Source organism: Dendrobates tinctorius, unplaced genomic scaffold (genome assembly GCF_039654945.1).
Source record: "Dendrobates tinctorius isolate UK_male_01 unplaced genomic scaffold, ASM3965494v1 ptg000075l, whole genome shotgun sequence".
Lineage (NCBI taxonomy): Eukaryota > Metazoa > Chordata > Amphibia > Anura > Dendrobatidae > Dendrobates > Dendrobates tinctorius.
Genome location: NW_027361743.1, coordinates 54,036,428 through 54,054,883, shown reverse-complemented (window position 1 = coordinate 54,054,883; position 18,456 = coordinate 54,036,428). Strand labels below are relative to the sequence as shown.

General features: G+C 45.1%; 1 long non-coding RNA gene across 1 annotated transcript in view; it reads left to right on the top strand.

Annotated features, from left to right (window-relative positions):
• Positions 1-12,115, top strand: part of LOC141096564 (uncharacterized) — a 59,497-nt gene extending 47,382 nt beyond the window's left edge. The window contains exons 2-3 of the long non-coding RNA XR_012233713.1: positions 8,535-8,664; positions 11,347-12,115. This is a non-coding gene — a long non-coding RNA (uncharacterized lncRNA). The remainder of the gene's footprint in view (positions 1-8,534; positions 8,665-11,346) is intronic.
• The last annotated feature ends 6,341 nt before the right edge of the window (positions 12,116-18,456 follow it).

Here is an 18,456-nt window from a genome sequence, read left to right as displayed (position 1 = left end):
CAGGTGAAGGTAGATTGATCTAGGACAGCCCAAGTGAAAGATCGGCGAGGGACGCCAACACGACTAAAGGAGAGGTGAAAAGATACCCGGGCCTAGAAACGGAGAATTATAAAGTGGCTGCGGTGCGTAACAGTGGTCGTCAGGAGGACGACGAAATAAACCTGGAACTGTTACAACTGGATTCTGTCTCCGTCTCGTCTTTGCCTCGTCTGGTAAGCAGCGGTCCACCCCCCAATCCCGGCCCCTACCACAAAGATATTGGGCAAGTAGCTTCTAAGAGGAGTCGCCCCAGAAACCACCTGGGAGGCAGACGCAGTCTGATGTGCTGAGTAGGGCACAGCACCTGCGTTGCCTTTCACACTGTGGAGTGAACGTTGTGGGGCTGCAGTTTATGTTCAGGTAGAGCAGCTAATTAGCAGCCATTAAATCTCCATGGCTCTTCCTGGCAGCTGATAGGAGATAAAACACTGGGGCTGAGTATTCCTTCTCAATATGGGGTCCAGCAGTCCCCCCCCTCACTTCCAGTACATGCAGCCTGCAGAGGGGATATTTTATGTGCTCCTCAATCACTCTTCTGCCCCACCATGTACTCTGCTGCCTCCTCAGCTCTGTATGTGAGGGTTAACCCTTACCTCCCTCTTTGCTCCCAGCTTGTACTGTTGTAGGTCCTGTTCAGGACATGTAAGGGTTAAGTCCCCCATAGTGTGCTCCCCCTGTGATCTGTGGCTTATCACATCCACTCCATAGACTGCAGTAAGGATTCCCCCCTCCTGTCAGCTCCTGCCCCATATGTGATGTGGAGCAGAGGTGGGGAGCAACATTTTTCCAATGTTCCCAATTTATTGCTTGATCAACTGCTATTACGTGTTACAATAAGTTTCATTGTGTAGTGTCGGTGGTGGGGTGCCGAGCTGGGGGGTGATAGGGGGTGATCCCACTTCTTACCGCGCAGAGATGATACAGAGACACGATGAGGCAGATTCTGGGTGCAACAGGTCCAAGTTTATTTCACACCGTCCGACTGACGGTCCTCGCGGTACACCGCGATATCTCTCTCTGCCCTCCGTGTTCAGGGCCGCTTCAACACCGTATGTTACACAAGGGACGTACTTACACGTCACGTCCCGTCTCACACTGTGACAATCCTGACAGCTCGGTTACTGTGGCCGCCTTAGGCCCGTACACCAACAGCACTTTACTAATCAGTCTCGTCGTTACACATACGGTGTCTTCCACCCAGAGCCTTGTCTCTGCTGCGGTCCTTCCCTGTCAGGACCACCCCCCTGACGTTTCCTCTCCTCAGTCCCCCTGGTCGGATTCTCCTCAGGGCACACAGACTGGCGAAGTCCTCCTGTCACCTGGGCTCCCCCTGGGGACTGGAACCTTCTGGAACCCTCCCTCAGAATTTATAACTTCCCCGGTTCCTTGAAACTGTCACTAACTGTCACCACGCCCCCCATGACCAACGGTTTCTAAAGCCCTAAGCTGCTGTAAAGTCCTTTACTCACACTCCACCCTGCCATCTAATGGTCATCCCAAGGTACTGCACATCCACTACACTTTTCTAGTTGTTTCCCCACTGTAATCACTGTCTCCTACCTACACTGTGCAAACCTATCTTTCTTCACTCTGACTAGTCCGTCCGTCCGTCAGGTCACCTTCCCTACACTCCCCCTTCCTTTGTCCATTGTCGTCCTCGACAATCGTCATCCCTGCCTTCGTCGTTCTGAATCTACACCTACATTCTGTTGTCGGACCAGAAGTTGAGCCAAACCCACTATCTGCGGGGGCCGAACCATACTGGGAGCACTATGCTCTGAGCAGCCTACTGCTACTCACCAGCGCGCACGCCACATGACAACGTCTTTCAAATTGGGCAAGGTACACCCGTATTCTCTCTACGGCGTGTATCTTTCCCCTACTCTCCCCTACTGTTACCTTTCACTATCCGGTACGCCATGATCGAGGCCACTCACCTACCAGATCATTGCCGGCGCCCGCCTTTCCTTCTTCAGGGGTGTCCGTGGTGTTGGGGACCTGACCTAGGACGGCTGTCTTTCTCACATCTTCCCATTCATTTTCCTTCTTTCAATTACATGTCATGGTCGGCGTCCCAGTCTCCCAGACCTCAACTCTTAGATCCCTTTCGGATCTCAACTCTTCCTTTTGGTCCCTCGGACCTTCCCGCACTCGGACCTGTTGCATATTACCTTGGCATATTATACAATAAACAACTTTATAATAGCACAAGTACCCATTTTTATATGATTTTTTTTTTTTTTCATTTTCTTTTGCTTTAAAACTCAACGTTCAACAATAAACATCGCCAGTACTCCTTTCCTCCTCCCCCCTTCCTTGGACCTGGACACTCCTCCGCTTTCCATATCCCCGTTCTGTCAGGTAAACATAGTTGCATCCGTTAAACAACAACAAAACTTTTTTTTTTAAATGCAACTGTCCTTATAATCTGCACAACGGTGCATCGAACTCCTGACAGTTTATACCACTCTCAATGGACAGAGGTGAGGGCTCCACAGCCGTGGAACTCCTGGGGGAACCGAGAGTGTCCATATCAGTCCTTTTTCACGGGGGTCCGCTTTGCTCAGGCTCCGCCAGTACTGCCACCGCATAATAACCGCGGGGGCAGTATTCCTTATAATAAGAGACCAAGTCCCCTACTTCCAGAGCCCGGCCATGCCGTATAGAGGCCACGTTTACATACACTTTCTGGCCAGTCTTATCACGGATGAAACCGTACCCCTTCTCGAGGTCGGTGTATACCAGCCGCCCCTGCGATCTCTTCTCCGCCATGCCAGCCTCCCCCTTGTCATGCAGCTGTTTCCAAATCGCTTTCTCCCGTGTCTTCTTTCCCTTAATAACCTCCGCAACCCAAACGGAGGGTACCGCACCAGTCCCAGAGTCCGATGGGTGGGACCTTGCCGAGAAAGGGTGTGGGGTAGAGGCGGCCGATGGTATCTGTGGCCCAGCAGCCACTGGGGCCAGGTAGCGGATGGGAGCAGCCGGGACTCCGGAGGGCTGGTCCACAGGGCCCGATAAACAGACCCCAGCCGGTTCCAATACTGGCTTCACCGCGGCCACCCGGTAGGCCGCAGCCACAACTCCCAGCAAAGCCGGGGTAACGGCCGGTTCGGGCGATGAGGCTGACACCGGTCGAGGGAGCGCAACCGCGCTTTCTGTAAATAAGCTCCGCCCTGGGGACTCTGGGCGGGAAGGCTCGGGGACGGGAGCGAGGGCCTTGCTCAATTCCGAGTATAGCTTAGGGCCCTCCGCAGCCGGGCCTTCCGATACACTGGAGGCTGCGTGTTGTGGCGAGATGATAGGGGCCGCTTGTGCAGCTGCCGGCAGGGCCGGGGGAACTCTCACCTTCCCCGGCGCCGCGGCCTCCGTCACACCACCGCACGGCTCATCCCGCAGCCTCCGCTCTCCAACTCGTTGCACAGCGGGCCCAGCTTCCAGGCTCAGGGGCTCCGCGGGAAGACTCTCCGCTGGTATCAATGGCGGCCGCTCCTTCTGGTTCCGCACGGGCTCCGCACAGATTCCTCTTCTTGCCCATGGACCCGAAGATGACGTCTTCTGTCTCAGCTCGTTCTCCTGCCGCCACTGCCATTCTAGGCGGCCAATACCCCGACTTCCGCAGCGTCTCATACCGTCCGGTGGGCAGCAATCGAGTGGCGCCAAACAGTCGCTCCCAGGCTTTTCTTCGGTGTCACTCCCTCTGCGGGGTGGAGCGTTGGCAGGCCTCTCCACCCACCTGTCAGGGTCCAATGCTTGGAAACGTCGGCCTCCGGACACATACTGCTGTCCAAGGGGGTACGTTGGAGGGGGTCCCAATCCATTCGGAACTACTGCGAACACCCGGACCTCGCCTCTGCGTTGAAGTAGCGCTGCCATACTGCACTGTCTCTGGTACCGCCCCGGATCCTCTACTGGCCACACAGATTCGTCACTGCGCTCCTCATTTATAATCCACTGGTAAACAAATTGTAATCCACCGATAATTGTATTCCAGACTGAGTAGACTAAGTCCTTTTCCATTTCTTGAGGCAGGTCTGCCGCAGAGGATGAGGTATTAGCGGCGGTGATCCTGCCGACTACGCCAAATGTAGTGTCGGTGGTGGGGTGCCGAGCTGGGGGGTGATAGGGGGTGATCCCACTTCTTACCGCGCAGAGATGATACAGAGACACGATGAGGCAGATTCTGGGTGCAACAGGTCCAAGTTTATTTCACACCGTCCGACTGACGGTCCTCGCGGTACACCGCGATATCTCTCTCTGCCCTCCGTGTTCAGGGCCGCTTCAACACCGTATGTTACACAAGGGACGTACTTACACGTCACGTCCCGTCTCACACTGTGACAATCCTGACAGCTCGGTTACTGTGGCCGCCTTAGGCCCGTACACCAACAGCACTTTACTAATCAGTCTCGTCGTTACACATACGGTGTCTTCCACCCAGAGCCTTGTCTCTGCTGCGGTCCTTCCCTGTCAGGACCACCCCCCTGACGTTTCCTCTCCTCAGTCCCCCTGGTCGGATTCTCCTCAGGGCACACAGACTGGCGAAGTCCTCCTGTCACCTGGGCTCCCCCTGGGGACTGGAACCTTCTGGAACCCTCCCTCAGAATTTATAACTTCCCCGGTTCCTTGAAACTGTCACTAACTGTCACCACGCCCCCCATGACCAACGGTTTCTAAAGCCCTAAGCTGCTGTAAAGTCCTTTACTCACACTCCACCCTGCCATCTAATGGTCATCCCAAGGTACTGCACGTCCACTACACTTTTCTAGTTGTTTCCCCACTGTAATCACTGTCTCCTACCTACACTGTGCAAACCTATCTTTCTTCACTCTGACTAGTCCGTCCGTCCGTCAGGTCACCTTCCCTACAATTGCAACAAGTATTGTCAGGCTATGCTCACACAACTGTAATATTTGTCCAAGTGCTGCCTATGAAAAAAAAAATAAACCCGACCTCACACCGAGCACTAGGAGCAATGTTATGGAATTCAGCTATCCAGATTACAGTCAGAAAATGTCTGTGTGAGAAACATCACAGCACCCACCCGTCTCTTCTGTATTTCGGACGAGACTCGCCTGTTGAAGTCTATGGGTGCGCAAAAATAAAATAAAATCGATCCCATATGAATCATCCGTATAGCATCTGATTTTTAATAAATAATAATGTTTATTTTTATATAGCACTAACATATTCCGCAGCGCTTTCCAGTTTGCATACATTATCATCGCTGTCCCCGATGGGGCTCACAATCTACATTCCCTATCAGTATGTCTGGAATGTAGGAGGAAACCCACGAAAACACGGGGAGAACGTACAAACTCCTTGTAGATGTTGTCCTTGGTGGGATTTGAACCCAGGACCCCAGCGCAGCAGTGCTAACCACTGAGCCACCTTGCTACACTTCCATTACTAACAATGGACACTGTATTTTGTAAATTTTATTCACTTCTGATGTATAAAAATGGATGCTATACGGTTGACAATACAAATGGAAAACTGTCTTTTTCTGGATGAAAATAACGATTTTTTTTTATACGCTCATGTAAACTTAATCACATAAGCAACTGCTTTTTATAAAGAGATAAAATTAATATTATGCAGAATTTAAGGGTGATCTAAAACCGAAGATGACTTTCATACTAAATTTAATTAAATATTCTAATCACTTTTCTAATATATTTCAAATAAATTTTTTTTTACCTCCAATTAAATTTGTTTGAGAATCCCAGTGCATTTTGGGGTACTCACATGGGACGTCATTAGGGGGCAGAGGCTGCTTTCCCCACCATGAAAAGAAGCTAATCTGTTTCAGAGACTGGACTGGTCCCTGCCGGGTCATCTCTTCTCCTCAGAGCCAGCAAGGGAGCGCACTGTCACTGTGCATTCAAAGGAATATAGCACAGAAAACTTATATTGAGAATGTGTCAGAATTTACAATCCAAGCATTATCAGGTGAGCAGGACTATCCGAGCCTCCAAAACAGACATCACTGATGGTGCCTAATTTCAGAAAGGGTGCAGAGTCTGAAACAGTGCCCCCCTGATGACAGCTCATTTGAGTATCCCAGCATGTACTGGTGAATCTCAAACAAAATGTCATGGGACGTTAAAAAAAAGCCAAGAAATCAGAATATAGAGGATACATTAGGGATTTTTTCATTGAAGTATATTAGAAAGCAAGATTAGATTATTACACTGAATAGATATACATTTAATGTGAAATTCATCTTTGGCTTTGGACCGCCCCTTTAAGTTCAACCTATTGGTTTGGCCCTCCACAGCAGTGCCAGTTTCTCATGTGACCCCTTGGTAAAATTAATTGCCCACCCCTGGTCTACAGTGTATAAGAAGGATATAATTGAACTAGAGCGGGTGCAAAGAAAACAAACCAAGGTTATTAAGGGAATAGGTGGACTGCAATATCAAGATAGGTTGTTAAACTTGGGGCTATTCAGTTTGGAAAAACTTAGGCTAAAGGCCCCGTCACACTAAGCGATATCACTGGTTTTGTGACGCAGCAGCGATATCGCTATGTGTGATACTTACCTCCGACCGGCTCCCCCGCTGATTATTGCTGATCGTGAGAGAACGTTCTGGGCCGTTTCTCGGCGGCGGCTTCCTGCTGTGGCGACGAGCGACACGTGGACGCGGGCGGGAGGACGTCAGGATCGCCGCGTCTGAAAGGCAAGTAGCGACCGCTGCTGCGTCGCTACATCGCTGTGAGATCTGCCTGTTTGGCAGCTCACTAGCGACCACATAGCGATGCACCAGCGATCCTGACAGCGTCGTATCGTTGTCGGGATCGCTGGTGCATCGCTAAGTGTGACGGGGCCTTTAGGGGCTATCTTATTACAATGTATAAATATATGAGAGGACAATACAGAGATCTTTCTAATGATCTTTTTACACTTAGGCCTGTGATGGGGACAAGGGGGCATCCTCTACGTATAAAGGAAAGAAGGTTTAATCATAATCACAGATTCTTTACTGTAACAGCAGTGAGACTATGGAACTCTCTGCCACGTGATGTGTAATTGCTGATTTACTATTAAAACTCAAAAAGGGCCTGGATGCCTTTCTTGATAAATATAGTATTACAGGTTATGGGCATTCGATTCTGTGATGTGGCGTAGATCCAGGGACCTGGTCTGATTGTTGTATGGAGACGGGAAAGGATTTTTCCCCTAATATGGAGTTATTAGCATCTGCCCCATGGGGTTTTTACCTTCCTCTGGATCAACATGTTAGGCTGTATGTTGAACTCAATGGACTTAAGTCTACCTTCAACTTTCTAACCATGCAACATACTTGATATCATGCATTTGTAAAAGTCTGATCTATGAAAATATAAAATAAATTAACCCATACGGTAAACGCCATGAAGAAAGCATAATCAAAACTTCTGATTAGCATAAAAAAGGCAATAAAAAGTGATCAAAACATTGCAGATACTTTAAAATGGTCCTAATAAAAATGACCGCTCGACAAAAAAATAAGCCCTCATGCACCTACAGCAATAGAAAATTTAGAAAGTTTCAGGTCTCAGAAAATGGCAGCACAAAGCAAGTTTGTTTTTAAGTATTAAAATATAAAAAACTACGCAAGTTTAGTATCAGCGTCATGTTGCTGGATCATTATTACATCACATCAAATGCCATAAAAATGAAACTTTAGAAGCTATGACAGAATTGTGGGTTTTTTTACCATTTCACCCCGTTTTAAATTAAAAATTCCGTACATCATAAAGTGAAATAAGTGGTGTCATTCAAAACTACAACTTGTCCTGCAGATCTGAAGCCCTCATATAACTATGCTGATGGTAAAAAAAAATGATTGCTATTGGAGTACAGATGGGTAAAAATAAAAGCGCAAAAATTAAATTGGACCCTTCAGAAAGGGGGTAATAGATTCAACAAATGGAACGCACAATTCCGTCAGTTTAAATGAAATATCAATCAAAATGTTTATTATAAAACCATCACATATCTGTTTATACAAGAGGTCTTTGCAGTACAGAAGAATAGTATCTAAAATTCACATCACAATTTGCGCTGACAGTAATGACGGTAGAAATTTCCTGCTGTATTCATAAAAAAAATGTAGGTGGCAACTCCACACCCCGACGTGCGCTGGCTTCTTCCGGGGGCGTTAAGCGAGTGGGGAGTCGCCGCTCACTTGATCTCCAGGTAATTATTTTATATACATTTGGCTGCAGCTCTTTTCCCTCCTCACTATGAAGCTTTCTATGCACATTTAGCAATAGTGGATTACCTGCTATAACCGCACTTTACTTTGGACATACATATAATACTGTTGCCTTAGGCTGAATACCTGGTTTTAGGTCATGATTCACTATGATTACATGATGTAGAGGCATCTCTCATGTGAGACATTTTTTGCTTTTATAATTTTTTTGACTTTTTAATCTGTTATTAATAAAGATTATTTTTACATTTATATATTCTGGATCTCTTCTCTTTTCTGCCTTCAACGGGACAGATAAGTACACCGAGGAGATTGTGTGGATGATGCCTCATCCACATGAAGCAAGCAGTAGGGCGACATCGCAAGAAGATGGGAGGTGCCGGACCAAGACCTGCGACACCCATCGGACCGGACCGCACAGCAGGTGACTATTATAAAAGTTATTGTTTTTCTCTTACAAGTCCGGTTGGGGGCAGATATACCGCATTATAGAATGCTGTATATCAGCCCTGAAAGTTGGTGGCAGCATCTCATATCTGCCTAACCAGGTGACAGGTTCCCTTTAAGACACAATAGCACCTTGCATTATAATTTTGTACAATCTGCTCATATTAAAAGTACAGATGTACATCATTAAAATGCATAAAATGCAATTTTCAGTATGGATTAACTGCAGTATCAGAGTTCAGAGTGTGTAGTCTACAATCATGGAAACATAGGTCTGCATGAAAATTAAAGTTACAAAAAGTAGGATGTATGTAATGGCAATGTTCTCTAATAGTTAATTCTTTTCTTTTACATATACTGTATGTTGCTTTCCAGATCTAAAGGTGTATTTATAATCGGGAACGAAAGTTCCTACGAACGCTCTTTTTCCACTAATCGGCCTGTCTAAACAGTCTGCCAATGAACCGACAAACAAGCAAAATGCCCATTTTGCTGAATGAAATAATATTTAAGCTTGATTAGGTAGCACATTGCCCTGTGTAAATGGGACATGTGTTGCTGAGAACATTGATGTGTTATCCACTGTGGCAGATCGGCTCACTCAGCTGCTCAAAGAGGTAGTCACAGGAACGCTAAGGCTGTGTGCACACGCTGCGGATTAGGTGCGTATTCATCCGTGCGGATTTTGTAAAATCCGCAGGTGAAACCGCAGGTCAAAATACCTGCGGTTTTACCTGCGGATTGCTCTGCGGTTTTGCCCTGCGGTTTTTCATCTCCTCAATGGAGGAGATGGCAAACCGCAGGGGAATCCACAGAAAGAATTGACATGTCAATTCTTTCCGCGGATTGAAAACCGCAGATAATCCGCGCGGAAAATTCCGCACCATCTGCACTGCGGTTTTTGATTCCCATAGGGAATCATTGTACTGTACACCGCAGCAAAAACTGCTGCGGGTCCGCAGCGGCCAAAACCGCTGCGGAACCGCAGCAAAATCCGCAGCGTGTGCACACAGCCTTAAGCGTTCCACTGGTTTATTAAAAAATGTGCTGCATAAACCAGTGCAACATTAGGAAAAACACCAGATCTCCCACTTTGCACTGATGAGGGGCAGTACCCCAAAACACAGTGTCTGCAAATGGAGATTCTGGTTTGGCTTTTATCCTAAGTCATGTAACTAGGCTCGTTAAATGGTCAACATTGACTTTTAGGATTGCTACCTCCAATAGGTGGCACTAGAGTTCTAGTCCTCTTCCTCTCTGAAGAGACAATTTGCATAATTAGCATATTTCCCAGAGGAGCATTGCGGCTTTAAGTCTCCTCACTTCGACATGCTTAGCATGTCATTCTCCGCAAGGAGAAATGATACTTCTTGGATATTAGGAAAAACATACACGGCCCTTCTGGCACAATGGGAAAAACAAAACAGTATACAGTGCAGTTTATGTGGGTGTGGGGTGTACCCTCTCAAGCAAAAAAAACAAGGTTCAGCTTTCTTTAACCTCTTAAGGTCCAATGACGGGCATAGTCCGTCATTGGAGGTCTCCCCTGCTTTGATGAGGGCTCCGGCGGTGAGCCCGCATCAAAGCCGGGACATGTCAGCTGTTTTGAACAGCTGACATGAGCCCGCAATAGGCGCAGGTGGAGTCACGATCCACCTGCGCCTATTTACTAGCTAAACGCCGCTGTCAAACACTGACAGCAGCATTTAACAAGCACTGCCGGACGCGTGTCTGGAAATGTGCGCATTGCTGACCCCCCCCTCACATGATTGGGGGTCAGTAATGCGTTGGCAAGACAACCAGAGGTCTCCTGGAGACCTCTATGGTTGTTGATTCCGCATTGCTATGAGTGCCACCCGGTGGTCGGCGCGCATGGCAATGCTGTAATTCAGCTACATATAGGCAATCTGCTCATCGCCTATAGCCTCGTATGGAGGTTATTGAAGCATGCCAAATTAAAAAAAAAAGTTTTAAAAAATATGAAGAAAAAAATATAAAAGTTTAAATCGCCCCCTTTTCGCCACATGCAAAATAAAACAATTAAAAAAAAAAAAATCACACATACACATATTAGGTATCGCCACGTTCAGAATCGCCCGATCTATCAATAAGAAAAAAGCATTTATTTTTTTTTAACAAACTTTGGAATTTTTTTTTTACCACTTAGATAAAAAAAGAATCTAGACATGTTTGGTGTCTATGAACTCGTAGTGACAGGGAGAATCATAATGGCAGGTCACTTTTAGCATTTAGAGAACCTAGCAAAAAGCCAAACAAAAAAACAAGTGTGGGATTGCACTTTTTTTGCAATTTCACCACACTTGGAATTTTTTTCCCGTTTTGTAATACACGACATGGTAAAACCAATGATGTCGTTCAAAAGTACAACTCGTCCCACAAAAAACAAGCCCTCACATGGCCATATTGATGGAAAAATAAAAAAAGATATGGCTCTGAAAAGAAGGGGAGGGAAAAATGAAAATGCAAAACCAAAAATACCCCTGGTCGTTAAGGGGTTAACATGAGATATGTGATGTCGCATTGCGACATTTTGATTCGGGTAGACAAATGTCGCTGTGTAACCCTAGCCTATATTTTATGCATTGTAATTTGAGTCATATTCGCCTGTTTTACCTCTTTTCTGTTTCTTTACCCTCAGTAAACATGTCTGTATGACCAGAACAGGATCTACAGAGCTGGTCTCTGCACATTCTTTAGAGGCGGTATGGATGTGTTACTGCTGCAGCCAATCATTTCATGCAGCAGTGACTCACTTTTTTATTTTTAATCATTATGGGATATTTTAAGAAAAAATTCAGCAGGGAAAAAACCCCCTTTAAAAGGCACAGGTTTACCTTAAAATGTATTGATGCTTACCTTCATTTCTTAAAATGTCCTTATGAATCCTGATTGTTTTCCTGTCATGGAGAGGACTTGGATTCGAGATTTAACACAATCCACTGGGAAGACAACCAGCCACAATGAGATCCCTCCAATCCTCAGAGATGAGTGTGATTGCTAACACTTCTTTAGCTTTCATCTCACTGAAGATGATAGTACAGCAGAGTTGAAAACACTGTGAGAAGAGAGCTGCTAGAAGTGTTTGTAATGAGGTAGAGCTCAGCTCTGCTGTACTCTCCGTCTCCCACACTGACTTTTGTGAGATGAAAGCTAAAGAAGTGTTAGTAATCACAGGTATCTCTGCTTTCACATTGTAATCACACTCAGCTCTACTCTGTTCCTGACAATTTGTTATCATTCACAGTTCTGCAGTGAGTTTAATGAAGAGAACAGACTGTCATTAGACTCACACTGAGAAACGTACTATAAGCTATTGTGGGACTTGTTCATTTCTCCCCTGCATGACACTACCTGCCTATGATTGGTCAACCTCATGCAGGAGAAAAAATACAGTTGTGGCCAAAAGTATTGACACCCCTGCAATTCTGTCAGATAATACTCAGTTTCTTCCTGAAAATGATTGCAAACGCAAATTCTTTGGTATTATCTTCATTTAATTTGTCTTAAATGAAAAAACACAAAAGAGAATGAAGCAAAGAGCAAAACATTGATCATTTCACACAAAACTCCAAAAATGGGCCAGACAAAAGTATTGGCACCCTCAGCCTAATACTTGGTTGCACAACCTTTAGCCAAAATAACTGCGACCAACCGCTTCCGGTAACCATCAATGAGTTTCTTACAATGCTCTGCTGGAATTTTAGACCATTCTTCTTTGGCAAACTGCTCCAGGTCCCTGATATTTGAAGGGTGCCTTCTCCAAACTGCCATTTTTAGATCTCTCCACAGGTGTTCTATGGGATTCAGGTCTGGACTCATTGCTGGCCACCTTAGAAGTCTCCAGTGCTTTCTCTCAAACCATTTTCTAGTGCTTTTTGAAGTGTGTTTTGGGTCATTGTCCTGCTGGAAGACCCATGACCTCTGAGGGAAACCCAGCTTTCTCACACTGGGCCCTACATTATGCTGCAAAATTTGTTGGTAGTCTTCAGACTTCATAATGCCATGCACACGGTCAAGCAGTCCAGTGCCAGAGGCAGCAAAGCAACCCCAAAACATCAGGGAATCTCCGCCATGTTTGACTGTAGGGACCGTGTTCTTTTCTTTGAATGCCTCTTTTTTTCTCCTGTAAACTCTATGTTGATGCCTTTGCCCAAAAAGCTCTAATTTTGTCTCATCTGACCAGAGAACATTCTTCCAAAACGTTTTAGGCTTTTTCAGGTAAGTTTTGGCAAACTCCAGCCTGGCTTTTTTATGTCTCGGGGTAAGAAGTGGGGTCTTCCTGGGTCTCCTACCATACAGTCCCTTTTCATTCAGATGCCGACGGATAGTACGGGTTGACACTGTTGTACCCTCGGACTGCAGGGCAGCTTGAACTTGTTTGGATGTTAGTCGAGGTTCTTTATCCAACACCTGCACAATCTTGCGTTGAAATCTCTTGTCAATTTTTCTTTTCCGTCCACATCTAGGGAGGTTAGCCACAGTGCCATGGGCTTTAAACTTCTTGATGACACTGCGCACGGTAAGCACAGGAACATTCAGGTCTTTGGAGATGGACTTGTAGCCTTGAGATTGCTCATGCTTCCTCACAATTTGGTTTCTCAAGTCCTCAGACAGTTCTTTGGTCTTCTTTCTTTTCTCCATGCTCAGTGTGGTACACACAAGGACACAGGACAGAGGTTGAGTCAACTTTAATCCATGTCAACTGGCTGCAAGTGTGATTTAGTTATTGCCAACACCTATTAGGTGCCACAGGTAAGTTATAGGTGCTGTTAATTACACAAATTAGAGAAGCATCACATGATTTTTCGAACAGTGCCAATAATTTTGTCCACCCTCTTTTTTATGTTTGGTGTGGAATTATATCCAATTTGGCTTTAGGACAATTCTTTTTGTGTTTTTTCATTTAAGACAAATTAAATGAAGATAATAATACCAAAGAATTTGTGTTTGCAGTCATTTTCAGGAAGAAACTGAGTATTATTATCTGACAGAATTGCAGGGGTGTCAATACTTTTGGCCACAACGGTATATGTGTGTATATACAGTGTGTGTGCAGGCTTTGTGCTCTAATGTGAGTATACATGCATATATACCGTGTGTATATTGTGTGTGCTGTAATGTGAGTATATACTATATCCCGATACTTTCCTGCACGCAACCTCCGATCCTCACAAGATCTCCTTCTGTACTCTCCTCTTATCTCCTCTTCCCACAATCATATACAAGATTTCTCTCGCGCATCACCCCTACTCTGGAACTCTCTACCACAACATATCAGACTCTCACCTACCATCGAAACCTTCAAAAAGAGCCTGAAGACCCACCTCTTCCGACAAGCCTATAACCTGCAGTAACCACCGATCGACCAAACCGCTGCATGACCAGCTCCACCGTCGCCTACTGTATTTTCACCCATCCCTAGTAGATTGTGAGCCTTCGCGGGCAGGGTCCTCTCTCCTCCTGTACCAGTTATGACTTGTATTGTTCAACATTATTGTACTTGTTTTTATGTATACCCCTCCCTACATGTAAAGCGCCATGGAATAAATGGCGCTATAACAATAAATAATAGTAAAAATAATAATAATAATAATATGTGTATATACAATGTGTACGGTGTGTGTGCAGGCTGTGTGCTGTATTGTGAGTATATATGTGTATATACAGTGTGAGGCAGCGACCGGGGTCATATGTGAGGGTCGCTCTGTGCCCCCCAGAATGCGCTCAGATGCGTATTAGATCCGCTGGAGTGCCCTGTCGTCGCAGCAATGTGCCTGTGACTCACAGGGCAGAATAAAAGTGAGTTTGAGCCTGGTCACGTTATTTGGATCAAGGAGTTTATTCAGGAAAACCCGGTATGGGCTTTTATTTTTGAAACGGACTGCAGGAAGGTAGTGGGGTCCGGTCCGTTTCCTCCAGCCCAGGTCTTATAAGTGGCCTATGGCCACAGATTGGAGAAAGGAAAAAAACCCTGCAGAAAGGGTTTGGGTGTGTCAGTTCTGGCTTGCACAGAGACAGAGCAGTGGTCTGCAGAGCTCCCTGTGTGAGGTAACACAGGGCCAAGCTGCGCCAAGGTCTGGCACCCCCGGGCAACGCGGTCGCTCATGGCAACTGGCCACCGACTGTTTTGTTGCTTCCTGGCTGCGATCCGGAAGATACAGAGTGCTGTTCATTGAGTGAGTTTTGTTGGACATTAAAAACCTTTTTGTTTTTGAAATTGCTTGGGTCACTGCCTCATAACTAACTGCACAGTGTGGACACCGCTGCTTTACAATTGTGTATGGTGTGTGTGCAAGCTGTGTGCTCTAATGTGAGTATACAGTATATGTATATATACAGTGTGTATAGTGTGTGCAGGCTGTGTGCTGTAATGTAAGTATATATGTATATATACAGTGTGTATAGTGTGTGCAGGCTGTGTGCTGTCATGTGAGTATATGTATATATACAGTGTGTATAGTGTGTGCAGGCTGTGTGCTGTAATGTAAGTATATATGTGTATATACAGTGTGTATAGTGTGTGCAGGCTGTGTGCTGTAATGTAAGTATATATGTATATATACAGTGTGTATAGTGTGTGCAGGCTGTGTGCTGTCATGTGAGTATATATGTATATATACAGTGTGTATAATGTGTGCTGTAATGTAAGTATATATGTATATATACAGTGTGTATAGTGTGTGCAGGCTGTGTGCTGTAATGTAAGTATATATGTGTATATACAGTGTGTATAGTGTGTGCAGGCTGTGTGCTCTAATGTGAGTATGTATATATACAGTGTGTATAGTGTGTGCTGTAATGTGAGCATATATGTGTATATACAGTGTGTATAGTGTGTGCAGGCTGTGTGCTCTAATGTGAGTATACAGTATATGTATATATACAGTGTGTATAGTGTGTGCAGGCTGTGTGCTGTAATGTAAGTATATATGTATATATACAGTGTGTATAATGTGTGCAGGCTGTGTGCTGTAATGTGAGTATATATGTGTATATACAGTGTGTATAGTGTGTGCAGGCTGTGTGCTGTCATGTGAGTATATATGTGTATATACAGTGTGTATAGTGTGTGCAGGCTGTGTGCTGTCATGTGAGTATATATGTATATATACAGTGTATAGTGTGTGCAGGCTGTGTGCTGTAATGTAAGTATATATGTATATATACAGTGTGTATAATGTGTGCTGTAATGTAAGTATATATACAGTGTGTATAGTGTGTGCAGGCTGTGCTGTAATGTAAGTATATATGTATATATACAGTGTGTATAATGTGTGCTGTAATGTAAGTATATATGTATATATACAGTGTGTATAGTGTGTGCAGGCTGTGCTGTAATGTAAGTATATATGTATATATACAGTGTGTATAGTGTGTGCAGGCTGTGTGCTGTAATGTAAGTATATATGTGTATATACAGTGTGTATAGTGTGTGCAGGCTGTGTGCTCTAATGTGAGTATATATGTATATATACAGTGTGTATAGTGTGTGCTGTAATGTGAGTATATATGTGTATATACAGTGTGTATAGTGTGTGCAGGCTGTGCTCTAATGTGAGTATGTATATATACAGTGTGTATAGTGTGTGCTGTAATGTGAGCATATATGTGTATATACAGTGTGTATAGTGTGTGCAGGCTGTGTGCTCTAATGTGAGTATATATGTGTATATACAGTGTGTATAGTGTGTGCAGGCTGTGTGCTGTAATGTAAGTATATATGTGTATATTCAGTGTGTATAGTGGATCGCCCCATACTCGGTACCGGGCCCGTTGGCGTTTCAATGGGAGATGTCACGGTAGCTGTGACCCAGTCCGTGGCCCTGGGCGTCCATTGTAAAAGGGGGGAATGTTGAGTGTGTGGATGATGATTAAAGTTTATTAGTGAATGATTCGTGATGCCACCTGTGGTGTTCGGCAATGAAGATGTTAAGCCGACGCTGCAGACAGATCCTCTGGGACAGATGGTGTGGTGCAGCAATGATGTTGTGGCCCTCCACAGGCAGGGCTGTAGTCCCAGGGCAGTGTAGGTGAAGAGATAGGGAGGAGACGTAGATGGTGCAGTGTCAGGCACAGTGATGTAGCAGTGCTGAGTGTGTTGGCGTAGGAATAAGTGGAGGACACCAGGGCATGTAGTTCCAAAGCTTTACTCACAGTCTGTTGTGCATACAGGTGCCCGCCTCAGTGCCGTGTCCTCCAGGTCAGGGGCTCAGCCAACCTCCAGGCAAGAGGAAGTACTCTGTTCCACCACTCCGCCAACATATGTGCATTTTCTGAACGTCTCCCTCCTTAGCGCTCGTAGTGAAGCACTCACAGTACTGAGTTACACTGGAGTTCCTCCTTTCAGATGTTCTTAGAACTCTACTTGTACAGCAGACAGCTGTAGCCTGCTTCGGGGACTTCTTGCTACTAAGTCCTGGCTCACTCTTGTTGCTGTTGTGCCCCCAAGTCTTGTGTGGGAATAATGTGGTGACAACTTCTATTCCTCCGGTGTCTGTCGCAGGACCATTAGTATCCATACAACCTCAGGGACCGGACCCCGGCCATGCGCTTAGAACTTGAGGAAGGGCTCTGCTCTAACCCTAATCCTTAGTTCACTTCTTCTCCTTACGTTCCATACAAATCAATCTTTCTTATGGAGAATTAGGCTTTCTGAATATCTCTTTCCTGTGCCAGCAGACCCAGGTCACTGAGGTCTGCTGCAGCACTTCCTTCAATCCATCCCACTCAGGGGATCCTCTCTCTGACTCCTCATCAGACTGACTGACTAGTCCCAATAATCTCCCGCTCTCTTGTGCAGACTAAGCTCCACCCACCTCCCAGCACTCTTCGTGTTCTAAGCAGGGAGCCACCAAAGGTGCTTTGCTACACTACTATGTTGTGTGGGATGCAGGTGTTGGAGTGTGGTCAGGTGTCTCCACCTTACTTGGATGGTGGGGCACCACACCTCAGGGGCGCCACATACCCCCCTGTTAAACACAGCACATCCGTGGGCTGCAAGTGAAACAAAGATGAAACAAAATAAGGAACATACAAAAATTTATGAAATGCTTAATGAACAATTCTTATCTAAACTTCCCAATTTGGGAGGCACTGTTTCTTGAACGTTGCAGAACAACTTAATTAACTATCTATACTTAATATATATGAAAAGCTATAATACCTAATTTAAAGTGCTATGGTAAAAGTTCGAGTATTATCATCTACACATATTCTTCTTTTGTCTTTCACATTTCCTATACTCTCCTTCCTTTAGACCTTGAGTGACAACCGCTGATGCATGGTTCGTCACCTGTATTCAAATCTTTATTCAAATTTAACATCTTTATTAAAGTACTACCATTTAGTCAAAATATTCACTCCTAATCAATTACTTTAGATATTACTATCAACCAATTTTTATATAAAAATCTGTTCTATTGCTATCAACATTTTTTATAAGGCACATTATATAATACTTCACATTATGACATCAATAATTCTTGAAAGTGCTGGACACCGCTCCCAGCCGGGATTTCTTGCAGTGACCTTGGGTTGGAGCAATGCTTCAGGTTGAGGTAGTTCTTATCTTCAAAAGACTTATGTAAAACCAAGAGAGGGCACCTTAAAAGGTGCAACTATATACAAGCACAGTTTGTGGATCACTCATTGTCCATGATCTCTGCAGTTAAAATTTTTGTAATATTAATGACAAAAACTAGGCAAAAACTAGAATACAAAAAAGAAAAACATAATAAACAAGAAAGCA